Below are 14641 nucleotides of genomic sequence, written 5' to 3' on the forward strand. Positions count from 1 at the left end.
TAAAAACCTTTTAGACTTGAATCTGTGCAGAACGCAAAATTTTTCCAAGTTTACTTCTCAGGCCCTTTGGCTTGCGGCACACCTTTGTTCAGACTTCAGACCGCCTCTAGAACACAGAGGGAGAACATGTGTCAAGAAATAAGCAGTGCCATCATCACTTTATGTGATGGTAGCAGACATTTTTCCAGGCCTTTGCCATCATCCACTGAAGTCCAAAGCATGAAGCCTTTTTTTATTAATTTGTACAGTGAAAGCATTCAGAAAAGTTCTTGCAGGGGAAAAAAGCATCAGGAAAAAGGCTCTGTATTCCCATTGCTGTCGATGATGCCTTCATGTGCAGTGCAGTTGCTCCTTCACGCCTGTGTCCTTTATCCACTTTAGAATTTAGTTACCATTCCCTTCCAGCTCTTTAAGTTTCTTTTTATTTTCAAAAAATAAAATAATAAGTTCAATAAACAAATAACCTCTTTGGGTTTTGTGACCCGAGTGCACAGGCCACAAGCCTGCCATATTTGTTTGTTCCCATGTATTCTTCTCTGATTACATTTCTGTGCACAGTCAAAGTTTATTTGGAGGATTCAGAGAAAAAGATTCCTGGACCAATATCAGACACATGCAGTGTTCTTTAACCTCACCCAATAGGGTGGGACAAGCTATTTCCATGGAAAAATGATTGCATAGTGGACTAGTAATCAACTAGCAGTGCACATTGCAAAGTTACATTACATCAGTGTCCGTCCTCCTGATGGTAGTGGTTGGGGAGGCTGGCTGAAAGATAGATTCACGATATAATGATCCACAAGTCAGGAACTGTCAAGTCCTGCTTGGAATTTTCAGAAGCGCATATATGGACAAATGCAGGCTGCAGCTGTCATTTTGGCAGTTATTAACAACCTTTTGACGTCACTTCAGAATGCTTATCTGGAATTAGGCACTTATAACAATCTTTTCCATTTTTTACTAGCTGAGTAATGACTTCAGTCTATCAGTCTCTGAGCCAGTAGTATTTCAGTCCACTGACTGAAGACCGGCAACACATCAGAGAATTGACACCGTGTCGATGACACATGTTAGCTTTTCTAGAGTAGACGAGTAGTGAGGAAGGCAACAAGAACATGGTAGTGGCGCTGCACGAAACGTCAACTGCATCCTCAGCTGTTCCTTTCCTCTACAGTAACTGAATATTAGCAACAACAAACCAGCAAGTCAATCATTGTTCATAATCTTGGCAACAAGTAGTTTGGTGCCAATTAATCTGGAGACAGATAGGTTTCGTAGATGCGTAGTGTGCTCTGCATTCGGCAAGACTGCAACAACATATCGAGAGTGCATGAAATGGACTGGTTGCCCTTTCTGTAGGCTTCAAGCGAGCGTAAGATTCGTCTGGTAGCCTAGCAGAGGAAGGGGATCAGGGGATGGCAAATGGCAAGACTATGCCACTCCAGGAGCTGCCTGCTGGCATCCTAGCGCCAATCCAAAGTAGAGGTGAAGATGACGACGTGTCGACATCCAAGCCAAAGCTTCTTCTCTTCTCACCCGACACAGATTGCGATCTGGGAATCATGCATGCATGCAAGTGAGCATGTGAAGCCGGCCGGCCTCTTGTTTATTCTGGAACAAGCAGGCGGCAAAAATTCGCAGTAGGTTAAATTAAACTAAATAAAGGTCCTTTTGTACTATGTACAAAGCTGAGATTTTTTTTTCTTATAAATAGTAGCAGTGTGCAGAGAAGCAGAGTTGTTCATGGAGTAAGTGGAATGAGTTGTGCTCCTCATGTGTATGCTGCCACTGTCCACTGTCCTCATCCACCATGGGAACTTGATGTGTCTTAACTTTCAGGGAAAGGAGTAGTCAGGGATTTGTTGTAGGTGATGTACGTTAACAGATACCTACAACTGCACCATCCATCACTGAATGACCTGACCTGAGAGACATGGCTTATGAGATACCTGATCTCTGAATTTCATATATCACCAAGCCACATCTCATCAGCCATCGCTTAGTTAATGATTTGTGTGATTTGAATTGGTCCTGTCTGCGTCCTACTATGCTATCCTACTAACAGTAGGGCTTCATAAATCTAAGCTCGATGATGATATATAGGTTACTGTTCCCTGCCTCTAGATTAGGGGCACGGAGCGCCTCATCTCATCAGTGAAGACTGAAGACTGATGATGAAGGAAGGGTCATTTCGTTTCAATGGACCATGCATCTGATTTTGGCAAGCACAAAATGTGTGTGTGACAGCTGAACCATATCTCTGAAGAAAGCTGATTCATCACTTGCAGATACGCTACACGTCACATGTTGTGCGAAAAGTCTAATCTTTTATCTGATCTCTTGCCATGTGTGCAAGATTTAGGTGGTACTGATGCAGACATGCCTATGTACTAACTAGCGTCACCAGTTATTGACAATAACTGAATTCACCATTCAGTAGTCCAGGTCTATTACTGTTAACTGCAGAGGTTACTATCTGAAGGTTGTTACGAAAATGTTTCAAACGTGTTGACCCCTTTCTCTGTCTGAATTGGAAACTGGAACGGATCTGGTCTGTGGCTGAACTCTGAACTCTGATAGTCTGATACCATGGAAGCTAGAAAGCCCAACGCTGAAGTCTGAAGCCATGGAAGGAAGCTAAGAAAGCAAGCACTGTATGTTGACCCAGTTATCGATCAGTTAAGATCAGAGCTGGTATGAGTATGTTCCTTGCAATGCCAAAAAGTGCAGGATATCATATATTAGCTGCATTTTGTCTTGGGAATGCACAAAAATTGCCCTTAAGAGCATATACCCCCGTTGGATGTAAATTCAATTATCTTAAGAATCTATGCAGAGCAAGCACACATTTTACCGTGATCTACTACTTTCATGTGCTGGTACTATTGGCAAGGCTGAAACATGGCTTATATATGCCACACTCTCTGAATTATATCTCCAAGCCATATCTGATCAGTCATAATAAAGCACTGGGCCTTGATGGCTTCCTGGTCGAATTCTTTCAAGCTTTTTGGTCTCTCATCAAAGATGACTTATTGGTCATGTTTCGGGAGTTCCATGTGGGTAGTTTGCCGCTCTTTAACCTGAATTTTGGCACAATCACTCTAATCCCAAAACAAAAGGAGAGGTCAAGCAAATCCAACAGTACAGGCCTATTTGTATGCTTAATGTGAGTTTTAAGATCTTTACTAAAGTCTTGGCTAATAGGCTTACGGCAGTAGCGGAAAAGGTAGTCAGACAATCACAAACAGCTTTTATGCCAGGGAGAAATATTCTGGAAGGGGCTGTAGTCTTACACGAAACCATTCACGAGTTGCATAAGAAGAAAAAGAATGGGGTAATCCTCAAATTGGACTTCGAGAAGGCCTATGACAAAGTCAATTGGTCTTTTGTGTAACAAACTCTTAGAATGAAGGGCTTCTCGTCAACATGGTGTAAGTGGATAGAGGAGGTAGTCAGTAGAGGGAGTGTTGGAATCAAAGTAAATGAGAAAGTCGGTCGTAACTTTCAGACTAGAAAAGGACTTAGACAGGGAGATCCTCTCTCACCTATCCTTTTCAATTTGGTTGCTGATATGTTAGCTGTTCTTGTTTCAAGAGCAAAAAATAACAGCCACTTTAGGGGGGTGGTTGAGAATCTGGTAGATGATGGGCTCTCCATCCTACAGTATGCAGACGATACGGTATTGTTTCTGAAGGACGATTTAGGGTCCCTTTGGTTGAGCTTTTGAATCTGCTTTTGCTTTTGTAAAAGCCAAAAGCCAACCAAAGGGCCCAAAAGCCACAAGTGCTTTTGCCCAAAAGCAGCTTTTCTCGTAGTACAAATCCAAAAGCACCTCACCTCCTGCTTTCACTGACTTTTGGATCCGTTCAATTTTTTTTTCAAAAGCCACGAGTGACCAACCAAATGACTTTTAGGTTTCTCAAAGCCCACATCCCACAGCAGCTTTTCAAAAGCTCAAAGCTCACAGTAGCTTTTTCAAAAGTCACAGTCCAACCAAACACACCCTTAGAGGAGGCGAGAAATTTAAAACTTGTGTTGATTGCCTTTGAAAAGCTCTCTGGGTTGAAAATAAATTTTCACAAAAGTGAACTCTTTTGTTTTGGTAATGCTAACAACCGAGGGCATGAGTATATGAATCTTTTTGGGTGTGTACAGGGAAGTTTTTCCTTTAGATACCTAGGAGTTCCAATGCATTTTCGGAAGCTTTCAAACAAACATTGGAGTGTAGTAGAAGAGCGATTCCAGAAAAAACTCAATAGTTGGAAGGGGAAACTTCTATCATCAGGAGGCAGATTAGTGTTGATTAATTCAGTTCTGTCTAGCCTTCCGATGTATATGATGTCATTTTTTGCTATTCCCAAAGGAGTGCTAAAAATATTGGACTACTACACGTCCAAGTTTTTTTGGCAGTGTGAGGAACATAGCAAAAAATATAGGCCGGCAAAATGGAGTATCCTTTGCAAGCCAAAGTGTATGGGGGGCTGGGGATTTTAAATTTGGAGACTCAGAACACGTGCTTGCTCAACAAATGGATATTCAAGCTTTTAAATGAGGATGGTATGTGGCAAAGGGTGCTGAAAAGGAAGTATGTCAAAAACAAATGTCTTTCTCAAATTGAAAGAAGATTAGGGGACTCTCATTTCTGGTCTGGTTTGATGGAGGTGAAGAATGCTTTTCTACGGTATGGAAGGTTCAAGGTGAACAGTGGTCACCAACCTAGATTCTGGGAAGACGTGTGGACGGGCCAGCAGCCGCTGACGTGGAGATTCCCGAACTTGTACAGTTTGGTCAGGAAAAAGAATGTCTTTGTAGCGGAAGTACTGAATTCAACCCCGCTAAACATTTCGTTTAGGCGGTCTTTAATAAGGGAGAGGTTGGAAGAGTGGATTAGGCTGGTTACTCTAGTGTTGCCGGTCTCTCTAAACAATAAAAAAGATAAATTCACCTGGTTACTAAAGAAAGATGGAAGTTTCACAACTTAGTCGCTATATAGAGAGTTAATGAAAGTGGAGAGAATTGGAGGGAAGGAGTTATTCTGGAAGGCGAAAATACCTTTGAAAATTAAAGTTTTTCTTTGGTACTTAAAAAGAGGAGTGGTGTTAACAAAGGATAACTTATTAAAGAGAAAGTGGAGGGGTGATTCTAGGTGCAGTTTTTGCAACTTTGAAGAATCCATTCAGCGCCTCTTTTTCGACTGTCGGGTAGCTCGTTTTGTTTGGAATTTGCTGCTTATTACGTTCAATATTCACGCACCACGTAGCATGTCTCATATGTTTGGTTCTTGGATAAGGAGCTTTGCTCGAGGGCTAAGAAATCAAATAATTGTGGGTGTAGCAGCATTGTGCTGAGTTTTATGGTTGAATAGAAACGATGCGGTATTCCAAAAATCATTTACTAACTCTTATGTGTAGGTAATTTTCAGGGGGCCTTATTGGATCAGGCAATGGTCCCAGTTGTCTAAAGAGGAAGAGAGAGGGCCTTTGATTGAAGGATGTAAACGTCTCGAAGGGATGGCGTTGTTTTTCTTTGGAGATCCTGTTTGGAAGCTTCAAAGGTTGGTAGCCCTGGTTGCTGTTCCCTATCTGAGGTGTGCAATCCTTAATTTTTTTGCGCGATGTGCTCTTTGTAAGGTTGCTTAGTGATGTGCTCCTGGTGCGGCTGCCATTAGCAGGCTGCTGTTTTTGTTTTGAACTGTGTTAGTGTCCGTATAGCGGAACTCTGGTCTAAGTACCTTTCTTGTATTGTTGGGCCAAGCATTCACGTGTGAATGTAAAGGCCGGATTGCTGATTATTCCGTAATCTAAAAAAAATCACTTTTAATTATAATGACGTGTGTGTTGTGATATGGTCATTGGTATCCTACTAACGATCCTTCAAGCTAAGGCTGGATGATGATATACTGCTAACTCCATTCCAAAATTTCAAAATAGTGGTTGGTCAAAAGCTTAACCAAATCTATATAAAATTATATTACTAATTATCATACTAAATAAGGATTCATCAGAATTGTCATTGAATATATCTTCATTAATATACCTGTTTGGAGTCTTAAATATTTTTTGACGTAATTTGGAGTCCTAAATATTGATACTATTTTTCATAAAATCGGTCAAATTGGGAGTATTTTGACTATGACCAAATCTAGAATTACATCTTTCTAGGACAGAGGTACGTAGTACCTCAGTAACATCCATAACACATACTGTTTCCTGCATTGTGATTAGGTGGTGTCTCTTTTTTCGCGACCGCGCTCAAATAAGCTCGTATTTCATTACAGATACACAACGCAAGCCACGGCTTGCAGCACGAGAAAGACCAAGAGAACTATTACAAAAGAACCAATTTGCGACCAAGTGGCAATCAGAGGGGCTAAACTCCTGAAGCTCGCTGCGATTAGGTGGTGTCTCATAGGCAACGTTGAAGAATGAAGGGGCCATGCTGCCCACGACTCCATGCATCTGATGTCGGTAAGCAAAAAAAAAGTATCTCAGATGAAACCTGATTCATGCCTGCCTTCCAGGTACAGTACATGTCACATATAGTCTACTCCACATGGGTTTAAGGGGACAGTCCAATTTTTTATCTGATGACCTACCAAGTGTGCAAAAATTCAGGTTGTGACAGACAGACAGGCCTAATATGATTCAGGCAAAGGAATCAGCAATGTCAAGCAATTACAGTAGTATGTTATAGTAACATAGTAATCCCAGTACTACTGAGTTTTAGAGGTTACTATTTAAAGGCTGTGACGAGCATGTTGCCAACTTGCCTTGTTGGAAGAAGACTCTCCTTGCTCTCCTTTGGAATTCTCTGTGAAGCCAAGGAAGCAGGCACTGTGGATCTCTGTCAAGAGCTGGTAAGACTAGAGCATGTTACTTGCGATAACAAAAAGTGCAGTAGATAGCTGCGTCATTTTGTCTTGAGAATCTATTAATCTGGACGTTGGAGTCGAGCTTGTCAGAATTCCCCTCCAGCTGCTACTGCTTTAGCTGTTGCAAGTAATCTATCCGCCTCCATTTCACTTTTGTCTTTTTTTTTTCGGCATTTTTGTTGAGAAAAAGAGCATATCCAAAACATCCTTAGAAGTCAATTGTTTTTGTTTACAAAATGAATAGGGAGTTCTATTTTAGTATTATTTTTAATGGTTTACAATAGTTACTCACTTTGTCACAAATTATAAGTCGCTCCAATTTTCTTGAAGAGTTGAAGCTTCTTAAGTTTGACCAAAATTATAGAGAGTATTACAAAGATTTATGATATCAAAAAGGTATAACTAACACATTTGCCCATGCGTTGTTACGGGTCAAAAAAAATCCTATATTTTTATATGGAGTAGATTTTGTTTTATTTATTTTTCTCTCAATACTGATCATAGCTGTTTTATTTGGGTCTTTAATTATTTAGTTATTCCTAGGATATTGTTTTTCATAACTGATCTTAGCATCAGTGTATGTGTTACGGTAACAAGGTATTGCAACTACATGTCTATATTAGTCTTATATGGTCTCTACATAATTGTTAGAAAACCATGTTGTAAGAATTTAGTTGGACATTTATAGGGAGCCTTATAGACATAATAAGAAAAAAAAAACAATGTGCTCGTCTATGGTGGGTTCCCAGATACGCAAGCGGCAGGGGTGCCGCGTCGCAGGCAGCTGCGCGAACACATGGTCTAATGATTTTGTCCCAGCGGTAAGTAAAGCCTCCGTATTGCTCCCAGTTGGGACAATTGCGTCCTGCCAAGGCCCAGCCCAGTAAACAGTCCAATCAAAAGTCAGAGCCGCTTCCTGGTCAGTGAAAGTCCACACGGACCGACACGGGCAGGCCCTACGCCCAAAGGGCTTGCTTACGAACTGTGCAAACTCCAAACCTATACGTGTCTACTAGGTATTTTGTGCCGACGGACGAAATTGTCTAAGTTTGTCTAGGTATCTAGTGAAACCGCAACCTTCTGAACAAACTATGACAAAAAAAAGTCGTCTAAATTCACCAAAAAATCATATATGTAGATGACAACCTTGTAAAATATCTTATCAAAATTCGAATTGTTAGAAATTTGTTATTTTTATATCTCACAAAAAAATTTGAGTTTTGACAAGATATTTTACAAGGTTGTGTATCATCATATCATCTACATGTGTGATTTTTTTGGGTGAATTTAGACGACTTTTTTGTCATGATTTGCATGGATTTTCACGAATATTGTGGTTTTCACCCGATACATTTCCTGTTAGCAGTGGCGGAGGGAAGGGGGGGTTGAAGGGGGGCTTGGCACCCCCCAACCTTCTCATAACTCTCTTAATACATCTTATAAATTAGATGTTTAATTATCTAATTAGCTAGTTGATGATATTATCTGTATCAAAATTTTTATTCTTATTTCATATTAATCTCTAATAGTTTCTTATAAAAATAGAATTTAGATCTTTCTAATATTTTCTTCATATCTTTTATTTTTATTATTGCCTATCAAACATCAGTTTGTCCCCTACCACACACTCTAATTAGCTAGTTAATTGAAAATGAACGTTTTTCTTGTTTAATCCTTCTGAATTGATCTCCAACAATGTGATCTATATTATTTAGCATTAGTCTTCCTATTATCTTTTCTTATCTCCTATGCTTCTATCATTATTCGTCTAAACTCTAAACGGTCATTTAGCCCGTTGTACTCAACTTCTAAACACTAACAGTGGTATGGTGTTTTTGTTTAACCTTCTATTTAAATGACCATTTTACCTGTTTAAGTGATCGTTTTGTCTAAAACTAAATGATATGTAACTGATTGTTTGTCATTTGATGTTAGGATCTAGTACTAATTAATTTTGCCCCCGTTTAACTACTTGTTTTTATTGTGATTCGGCAAAGAAATAGAATGATCAGGTGAAGGTTAGAGGCCTGAGACTAGTTAAATTTCTCTTTTTTTAGTTTTTCTGCTTTTTTTCATCGCAATGCAAACATTTATTTTGGTGCTATGTACAACTTTGTCATGTGATATTTAGACACATATGATTGTTCTTGGTTTGCACGGCCTCCCCTATATTCAAATCCTGGCTCCGCCCCTGCCTGTTAGTGAGATAGGATCGGAACTGAACCCACATAAATCCAGGATAAGCACATATTGTTTAATTAATGTACCCCTAACCACTCGTGTAGAACCAAACCAACCATTGGTTGCTAGTGTAGAAAATCATGTTAGCATTTCCATTAGGCAGTCGTCTCTAAATTAGAAACACTGAACAACTATATTAAAATCGATAGTTAAGAAAGAAAAGCGATAGTTAAGAAACAACATCAAAACAGCTATAATAGAATGCTACAGGTACTTGCTACAGGTGAATATAGTTGAATCCTATAACACACTACCACCACTGAATTGGACTAATATTAAGCATCAATCATTTTTCAATAAAATTTATGCTCCTGCAGACCAGGACAATGAAGAACTAAAAAAATAGTCTTTGAACATTGAGAAGCTTGGCTGATGTGTGGACCTGTTCGAATTCATGTTCCCCTGGCCCTTACGTCATGCTGACTGACCAAAGTCCAAATAAATCAATTCTAAAGAACTAGAATACAAGCCTAAGAAACAAATCACACCAAGCTCACCTATCCATTTATCTATCTATCTATTTACCCTAGTAATTTACCATCTTTTGGCCTTGTTTAGTTCCAAAAAATTTTGCAAAATCGACACTATAGCACTTTCGTTTGTATTTGACAAATATTGTCTAATCATAGACTAATTAGACTCAAAAGATTCATCTCGTCAATTTCGACCAAACTGTGTAATTAGTTTTTATTTTCGTCTATATTTAATACTCCATACATGCGTCTAAAGATTCGATGTGACGGGGAATCTGGAAAATTTTACAAAAATTTCTGGGAACTAAACAAGGCCATCAAAAAAACATCCCCCACTGAGAAGTTCCCCCTCTATCCATCCAAAAAAGTGTACTCAGAAAAACAGCATCATTAAAATGGACTGTCTAGATTTAGTCAAACCTTCTCTCTCCTTGCTCACTCAAATCCAACGGCCAAGATTGAGTGTGTTCACCACCTCATTCCTCCCATCTCACACGCCCGCACCGAACCCCCACACGCCAACGCCTAGCATTCCATCCCTCACGTTGAATCTTTTTCTGTCTAGCAACCGCTCTCGCGAAAAAAAATCACAGAAAGAAAAAACATCATGCGCCGCCACTCGTGCTTCCCAGACCATGGCACCACAGGCCACGGCACGGTAGTGCCGTGCTAAGATCTATTGCGCGGCAGAACCTTCCACTTCAGCACCCGTGGGCCAGTCACGTGCATACATGGCACAGCAGAGTTCATATAACGCGCCGTGTGGTGGCGCGGTCAAAAAAAGTTAGATTTAAAAATAAAAAGTTTCAATGTCAAATTTGAAATATGTTTTAAAAAAGTGCTAAAAAAATTCCCTCTCGTCAGGCTGTATCAACACTCAGTTTAATCGCCATATCGAATGATGTCTGGCTGTGCGTGTCTGTGGTGGAATGAAAGCTTTTCCTCCTGCTATTCACACAAGTATTTCATCGCATCAGTGATTGATGTATGGAGGTCAGATTATTGTGGTGTACGAGAAAAAGCAATAGCTACTAATCTGAGAACTCAATTTCAGCCCAGTGAAAAGAATGCAAATTATTACCTGTACGACATGAGCAATAATCATCGATGCAGCTTGGGCAGTCCTCAGTCTTCACCTATATATTTCAATCTTTGATGGAATGAAAGCTTTTCCTCCTGCTATTCACACAAGTATTTGATCGTATCAGTGATTGATGCATGGAGGTTAGACTACTCTGTCATGCATGTAATGAACTGGAGTACAAGCAACAGCTACTAATCTGAAAACCCACTTTGAGCCCAGCGGTAAGAATGCAAATTATTACCTGTATCACTGTATGCATGAGCTACCTACAATGCAGCTTGTACTGCGCAGTCCTCAGTCTTCACCTCGTTCAATATTAATCTGAACTTGCATATCTCAATCTCTGACGCAGACAATGTTGTGATTTCCAATGTGGCTGATCTTGTCCCATTCGGAGCTACCTGGAGATGAGGAGGATTCGTATAGCTTCTTGTTGCATTTCAACTCGAGATACCGTGGGTTTACATCTCGCAGGTATTCTGGAAGCGTGTCCATGGTGGCGTCGTGCAGTCCAAGGCTGTCGAGTGCTGGGACACCTTCTAGAACCTCCAGCTTTGTGCAGCGAAGGATCCTAATCTTTTGCAACATGGAGAGGCCGCTGATCCTCTTCAGCTCAGGGCAGTCAAACACGTCAAGTTCCACAACTGAAGGGAAGTTCTCCACATGTATCAGGTTGGTGAGCTTGTACAGGTTTAGTTTTCTAAGAGTACGCCTCTTGCTGCTGGTGAGGCCTGGTGGAAGATAGCTTAACTTGCAGTTTTTGATTTGGAGTTTCTCAAGACAAGGCATGGCCATGGGAGTTTCCACATCACTGTGCTCCTCACAGGCATTCCATTCCCACTCCTCCCACTCACGTAGTCCACTCAGAAAAAGGTGTCTCAGTTTAGGCCCAATACGCTTGATGGCTGGTGCATCCGTGATGTTCAGCAATTCCAAACTTGGGAGGCAGCACAGACCATCAGGGAGGTGGATGCAGCAAGGCAGGTTCTGCAGCCATAAATATCTAAGGCTCTTAAAGTCTACTGATGCTGGAGCACACATCCAGTTCGGTAGCTGGCGTCCAACATATCCCCCACTCAAAGTAAAATTCTCTATGCAGGTTGGAGGGCAGAGCTTTTCCAAGACCTCCTCAATTACACTCTGTTGCTTGTGCTGCTGCCCATCCTCACGACCACCTGTCCATATAGTATGTCCACTTTCACTATAGTACAATTGTAGATCCCCAAGGTGGCGTTTGCGGCTAATCATGGCCATTTCAGCCATCCGGCTGTCTTGCACCTTCTCTAGGCCATATAATGTAAGATCCTTAAGCTGAGAGAGAGGCTCCAGCTCTTGCAAACTGCACCAGCTACTGCTTGCATCCATGTCCACGTGTACTGGGAATCCATAAAGTGACCTCAGATTTGTTAACTTACCGAACCCCTTTGGAACCACACTGACATTTGATCCGTCGATGTTAAGAAATCTTAGATGCACAAGTTTTATGATGCTGCCGGGAAGACAGCACAGCTTCCCACAATTACCTTTTAGTGAAATGTGCAACAGAAATTTCATCTTGTGGATGTCATCTGGTAGCCTAGATATATCAGTATCCTCTAAGTGAAGGTATCTTAAATGCTTCAACTTAGTTAGAGAGGGAACTAGTGTATCAGAATCGGCAGACTTTATGCTCAGTACACGTAGACTCAAGAAACTACCAAGTGTATCACCAGGATGAAAGTTAACTCTAGAGCCTATAATTAATGTTCTAAGTGACTCGTGCCTTTGCAAAATAGCCCAATCCACCATTGATACAGTGTGTCCTACAGCCAAGCGACGCACAAGCATCGTCCCACCACCACCAGTAGTCACCTGCTCCTGGCCAACCATTACTACTGATTCTTCTCTCACCATATATTCAGCAAAGGACCGGACAACATCGTGCATGGTACACTTGGATCTAGTGAGAGAATATCCTTCTATAGGTTCTATAAGATTCCTCTTTATTAACTCTTGGTAATACTCAGTTGCTATGTCTTCCAACCCATACACATGAGAACTGGTACTTCTTTCATCTGGTGGTTGAATAAGCCCTTCACTGATCCACATTTCAATAACTCTGCCCTGTCTAATTGGTACACCTTTAGGGAACAGTGAGCAGTACAAAAAGCACTGCTTTAACTGGGGAGGCAAATCCTCGTAGCTCAAGTACAGTCGGTTGTCAAGTTCTGGAGGAAGTCCCGTCAGTGACCATGCAGGCATGTTCAAAACAACCTTCCACTCATGCTCACTTGGGTATTTTGTGCTCAAGAGTCCTCCAATCACTTTAATTGCAATTGGTAAGCCACCACAATTTCCAAGGATTTCCATCCCAATGGTTTTCAGCTGGTTAATTCCATCAACCTGCCAACAATTAATTTAAGGATTCTTATTTCTGATGGTTAGGTTGCTTATGTACATTTCCATGCAAATATGATTTCAGCATGCATGTTTTGTAAAGCAATGCAACTTATGTACATATCAAGTAATTTAGATGCAAACGTAGATAATTTAGATGTAAAATTTAATGCTACTTAGATTATTGTCCATAATTGATAGGTGTCTAGTCTAGACGGACATTTAGGCTTACTTACGTTATTTTTTATAACTACATAGGTGACTAGCTCTGATGTAGAATTGAGGTGCTACACTAAACTATTTATATAACCGAAGATGTGGTTATCTTTTTTACAATAGATTGGGCAAATATTTTTATTTAAATGCTACCAAAAAAACAAAACAGCTTGTAATTTTATTGGAGTGATTACCAAATTATAGTTATCTGCTGGAGCTACTAGATGTACTAAAACATTTGTTTTTTAGTTGAATGGGTCAATACAAACTGAGGGAGGTCATAAATGTGACCATGGCTCCACCGGTCAGGTAGTTTGTTCAAGCTCCTTCTATCTCCCTTGAAAGACGTTGGCAAATATGATTTGCAAAGGCAGGTGATGCATTAAATCTAATTATAATAAAATCTATACAATGCTGGGCGCTAGTCTTATGAGCATATTGTGGAGACATTAAAAGAAGTACTCCATATATATACAATGCAACAAGTTGGCAGCTTTATTATTTAGGTGAAGCTATCATAGGTTTAACTAAATTATAGAGAAATTTATCAACATTTATGAATCAAAATATATATACTGCGAATTCATTTCTCTAAGTTAAGTCTAATTATAATAAAACCGATACCATAAATACTGATAATTTTTATTGATACTAAATAAGGTCAAATTTGAGATTGGTAGACTTCACAAAGAACTAGGCGTGCAATCAGTTTCTAGAGGGAGAGTGCGAACATATGGTTTTTACATAACCATTGTGGAGTACCCTTGTTGTCTGATGAGCGATTGTCAACATGCCAACATTTTGGTGGATTGTTGGTTCGCTGGTTCTACTGATATCCTGGCACAGGGTTATGTGTCGAAACGGTGTCTCTTGGCTTCGTTATGTGCAGGTGTGGAGTCTGGATGCGGTGGCAGCGGTCGGGTGAAGGTCAAGTAGGGCGTGCCGTGCTGACGGACCGGTTGCGGTGAAAGGCGGACGTGAGGCTTGGACTGACGGACCAGACGACCGGGTGGCCAGCTGCGGTGGCTGACACTTGGGACATCGATAAGCGCAAGTGTACACGGCGGGGGACGCGTACGGGCTACGCTACTCGCGGCGGGTTTCGCGGGTTTGGGCCTCAAAACCCGGGCGGAGGTCCCGATGTGGACGGATGGCACGTGGCGGCATCGGTGAGATTGCTTCGGAGCGAGGCTACCGGTGAGGAGGCGCGGTGGCCGTCGGATTTAGGTCATGTCGAGTTGGACTAGAATGCCCCTGGGGCTAGCTAGTTCGCTCAAAAAATATCTAAGGGCAAATAGGGAATGTAAAATAGCCTCTAAATAAGAGAGGGGTTGCCCCAAACCAACTGTCTCTCTCTGATTTTCGTTTTTCATTTTA

Source organism: Sorghum bicolor, chromosome 5, assembly GCF_000003195.3.
Source record: "Sorghum bicolor cultivar BTx623 chromosome 5, Sorghum_bicolor_NCBIv3, whole genome shotgun sequence".
Classification (NCBI taxonomy): domain Eukaryota; kingdom Viridiplantae; phylum Streptophyta; class Magnoliopsida; order Poales; family Poaceae; genus Sorghum; species Sorghum bicolor.